Source organism: Pinus tabuliformis, chromosome 1_1 (assembly GCF_031772625.1).
Source record: "Pinus tabuliformis cultivar Carrire ecotype Pingquan chromosome 1_1, CPIR1, whole genome shotgun sequence".
NCBI classification, from domain to species: domain Eukaryota; kingdom Viridiplantae; phylum Streptophyta; class Pinopsida; order Pinales; family Pinaceae; genus Pinus; species Pinus tabuliformis.
Window position 1 is genome coordinate 638,459,356 of NC_142297.1, and position 4,973 is coordinate 638,464,328.

Sequence of the window (4,973 nt, forward strand, 5' to 3'; positions counted from 1 at the left end):
AAAACACTTTGTATGTCAATTGTTTGCATTTTGTATTAATTCCTAGTTTAACATCCAATTTTACTTTCAATTTTGCATCCATGGTTACATCCGCATTTGACTTCTTATATAGAGTATATTTTTCTTTACATATATGACCCCCTTTATAGATTCATAGTGAAATATATGATAGTTTCTAAATATCATTAAAGAAGATATCACAATTCAAAATCATTTGTCAAGAAATTTAAGAGAAATTGACAACATCCATCCAAAAAAATAACAATGTGTCATTAACAATTTTCAAAACATGTATAAAATAGCAACATAATACTAATAAAATCAGTATTATTTTTAATCAAAGCAAGTAAAATTCAAATATGATTAACAAATCAAAATATTTCATGAATATCGTTATTCTACGATAAATTAACAACATACATAAATCAAACTCATCGTATGAGTACAAAATCAAAATGTCTCATTGATATAGGGTAAATTCACAACACCCATCTAAACATAACAATGTCATTCTACACAATAATTTCTTCATAAAAAACAATGCATGTGCATGCCTAGCTACCACCACCAAGATCATCCTCATGATCATCTTGACCATCCTCATTACTCTGATCCACATCATCACCAACACCGCAACCATCATCATCATCTCCTCCTTCACTACCATCATCCTCATCCTCATCCTCATCATCTCCTGATATATGTTGAACATAATTTGAATCATCGTCTTGGCAATCATTACCTATAGCATTCTGATAAAAAAAATCAAAATTACATGTTAGTATTAATTACATAACACAACGCATGTTTTTGTTATACAATGTTAACCATAAAATGAGGTAAGATATAATATCTAATAGTACTAAAAAATAAAATGAAAATATGGTTTAAAAGTATATTGGAAATCCAACTAAGATTACATACCATAGAGTCCATCCAAACAACAAATTCAACCCATCTCTTTTGCTGTAGCACCTCCTTTTCCAAATGATTTGGAGGTCTTCCATATTTTAGTTCCTATCAATCAGTAAATAGGGAGAAATTAGATAACAATGACTTTCTTCTAGTACAAAATTTGTAAAAAAATATCACATGTTTAATATACTTACAAAGGTTGTTATCAGTGCTTTTAAACCTTTCTGGCCACTATGATGAGTGACTTTTGTCTTGGTTAACCTTGCCCAACCCCAGAACCAAACCCAGTTACTTTTCTAAAACCTTAGTATCCACCCTTCAAATCATTAACAACATCATATGGAATGGGTGTAACTGTCTCCAAAACAACCCCCTCAACTATAAATCTTGGCTTAGGACCCTTAGGCTGCCTCTTGGTGCTGATGATCTCACCACGTGCTTTGGCCTCTACCTTCAATTGGTCATTGTTTTTTCTTCTTAATATAGCATCCTCCGCACACCTAGACGGTTGCACATGCTCAATTCGTACATGAATTCTCTTCTTGATTATCTTGTTACGAACCTGATCATCAAACAGAATTTCAGCATAGAACAAAGAAAGACAAAAGAACTCCATCCCAATTGCATTTCCACCAATTCTTTTACAGTAACCATATGATCCAACAGTTCTAACAAATGAATAAACAAGAGGGCACTAAAATGAAAACAGGCATGGATTATCAATCTTAGTTCATTTAATCACATCCTGAGAAACCAATGTCACCAATCCTATCCACTAGACTGCCATGCAGCCTTATTAGTGCAAATACGTACAACATTTATGCAAAAAAAATGCAAGACAAGCACAAACAAGCATACTAGTTGCAATAGATGGGTATCCAAAGACTGAAATAAGGTGCCACTGTGATGATAAAAAAAAATAGATGATATAACACAGGATGTACAAACCAGGGTTCATGCTCATATCTCTGAAAGAGCAAAGCCATACAGAAAATCTCAAATAAATTTCAGAATATGTATTGTTTATTAAGAAATATAAAATCCATTTTATGATCCCAAACACCATTGAAAAAATAGAATATGTATTGTTTATTAAGAAATATAAAATCCATTTTATGATCCCAAACACCATTGAAAAAATAGATTTACTTAATAAATTAGAGGAAAACACCACCGATATAAAAGATGGTGCATCAGCAATTATCTAATGGTATTCGTCTAGATGCATTGGCAATGCCAATAGTTTCAGTCCTTACACTTGAATCCCCAACAAGAAAAAACAAAAAAGGCATGATGCCGCACTAATAGTCTTTTTCTATCCAAAAAGATAGATTCCAGATTCCAGTACAAGAAACTGAAAATGAGATGAGATCGTAGGAGGGAGTTCCTAAAGCAAAAAATTATATCTAAGAGACAAGGCAATTTAAGAAACAAAAACATAAAATAATTCCATCGAAAAAGGTTTTGAAAAGATACTAACAATGCAAATGACATGTTAGTTTGGATAATAAACATGAAACCATCCATTGTAGTATCACAAATACTCTAGTGGAGAGAAAAGCTTTCCAGTTCTTTACAATCACTCCAAGACAGAAAAACTATAATCAAGAAATACTGACTCTCAATCATTCCAAGCCATAAAAGCAAATACATCTTAATCAAAGAAACTTTTATCCCAACTCTCACAAGGTCAAAAAGAACATGTATAATCAGTAGTAGATAAGCTGTAGTAGGACTTGAACCAAGAGGAATCAAGTAAATACTTATAGAAAATCATCCCAAAATCTATGTCACAACATTCACAGAACTTCAATCTTGAGGTTCAAAATTTGGCAAACCTTAAAAAAAAATTGAGGTTTAACAAAACTTATCAAACGCCATAGTCATTGACCAAGTCCATAAGCTCAGAATTCATAACTTCATGTCATAACTCAGGTTTGTCATCTACCCTTGTAGTTTCCATGTTCATGACAACATTTTTTATGTTTATTGATGTTTATTCCTTACTATTTTATGAGATATTTCATGGCAAACTTCATCATAAAACTCGAACTCAAACCAAAGTTAATAATTTCCGGACCCAAACTCAAACCCAAGCCATGAGACTTAGCCCAAAAGTACAAAAGGGAAACTCCTATATAATTTGGAGGTGTTAGGTATGAAAGGAAAAATGTAAATCTCATTAAATTAAATGCATCATATTCGCCCTCAAATAATGCAGACATTACATATGATTTAACATTAAAATGTCTCTAGCACCCATGGCTCAGCTTAGTTGGCAATGGAAAAACCAATTCTAAGGTATTTTGGGCTTATATCATATAAACCCCCAACTAGTAACGATGGCCCACACGCCAGCACTAGCAGGTAACTTGTGACTCAACGGTGGCCCACACGCCATCACTAGCAGGTAACTTGTGACTTAGCAAGGGCTAAAATATCCATATAAACAATGGCCCACAAGCCAGCACTAACAGGTAACTTGGGACTTGGCAAGGGCCAAAATGTCCAAATAAACAATGGCCTATAAGCCAGCATGGACAGGTAACTTGTGACTTAGCAAGGGCCAAAATGCCCAAATACATACCCACGGGTTCGAAGTTCAAACCCCTGGGGTACATCTCCCCTTCTGGCCTGGTCACAGTAGGATTAATGTCTCATTGGGGATTTGAACCTGGGTGATGAGTATGAAACCTACCTCCCAACCATTCAAACCATTGACACTTGACTGCCAAAACAGTTTTAAGTTTCCAATAAAAGCACCAGTCAAAGGGGCTAAAATGAAATCACATTTAATTAGGAAAAACTATAGGAAGATTTGAATGTGCTTACACCTGCCCTGTGCCATCCACACGAATCCATGGGGAAACGCCCGACGATGATAAAGAGCTCATGAAGGCATACTAAAATATGGGACTCTTAAGCAGTCTTTGCATCATAGTAACATCAAAGCTGAATGTAGTAGACTAGAACAATTTATCACTGCGAAGATTCATAACAGGGATGCACATTCCAGAGCATGTATCTAAAGTTAAAATGAATGATCATAGAAAAACTTTTACGAGTGATGACGAACAGAATATGAAACGAAAACCATCTGCATATTCGTAACAGGGACGCCAGCTCATAAATTTAATATTAAACCTGATTATAAATAAGTTTTTTCAAGGTGCTTAAAAATAAATTTTACTATTGTGATTACAAGTCGCTTATAAGAGGAAAGAAAATCTAGCCACGTTTAACCCGATTGTCAATTTTACTGATTAATAAGGGAGCGCAAACTTATTGCAATAATGCACATCTGTTTTATCGGAATAAAATAAAACAACAGATTTAACGAGAACTTGATACAAGAATCGAAGATTTTCTCGTCATTTATTCGAAAACTGCACCAACAACCAACCTAAAATACTATAAATGTACTTTGCCAAAATACATCAAGCTGAAAAGACACGCAGGATCGACTTCCATTAGACTCAAAACACCATACTCAGAACACATTTTATGGGGAAACAAAATTTAATGGAAAAAGATCGAATGTGGGAGAAAATAAAATAAAATGTAGAACCTCTTTGTTCATTTCGACACCGATTGCCCGCTTGGTAATGTTCCAGACAACACTGGTGTGACCATGGTAGAACTTGTGAGGCATACCCTTGTGAATCGAACCATTGACCTTAATATCCACGTACTGCCCTATCTTGTATGTCAGATATGTGCTGAGAGGGGAATATCCCTTCTTCCTGAAGGGCCTGGCGAACAGGTCCCTCGTCCGAGCTCACACTCCATGGCCTGCCGGCATATTCTCCTCCCTCGGTGGATCCGCTCTTCCTGCTGCTGCTACTGCAACTCCTCTCTCGTCAAACTCAAAAGAATTTATGTAAAGGGTAACAAGGGTTTTTGTAAACCCTAATTTTTTCGAACTCGGGTTAAGGTAAGGTTAGGGTTTGATGGGGTTAGGGTTCGGGGGTGTGGCTAGGGTTTGGTATAATTTATACTTCCCAACAATGAAGTAAAAATGTATATTATTATTTAATAATATAAAATGTTCCATTTAT

At 35.0% G+C, this 4,973-nt stretch overlaps 1 long non-coding RNA gene and 1 pseudogene across 2 annotated transcripts; both read right to left on the reverse strand.

Moving 5' to 3' along the window:
- Window positions 1-465: 465 nt before the first annotated feature.
- Window positions 466-1,051, reverse strand: LOC149214939 (uncharacterized). Its single transcript, XR_016250447.1, has 2 exons — window positions 925-1,051; window positions 466-752 (listed from the first exon to the last, which is right to left on the reverse strand). It is a non-coding gene; the product is annotated as an uncharacterized LOC149214939 (long non-coding RNA).
- A 35-nt stretch (window positions 1,052-1,086) lies between these two features.
- LOC149214940 (large ribosomal subunit protein eL21x/eL21w-like) lies at window positions 1,087-4,732 on the reverse strand (annotated as a pseudogene). Its single transcript, XR_016250446.1, has 2 exons — window positions 4,484-4,732; window positions 1,087-1,477 (listed from the first exon to the last, which is right to left on the reverse strand). The product of XR_016250446.1 is annotated as a large ribosomal subunit protein eL21x/eL21w-like (transcript).
- Window positions 4,733-4,973: the final 241 nt, after the last annotated feature.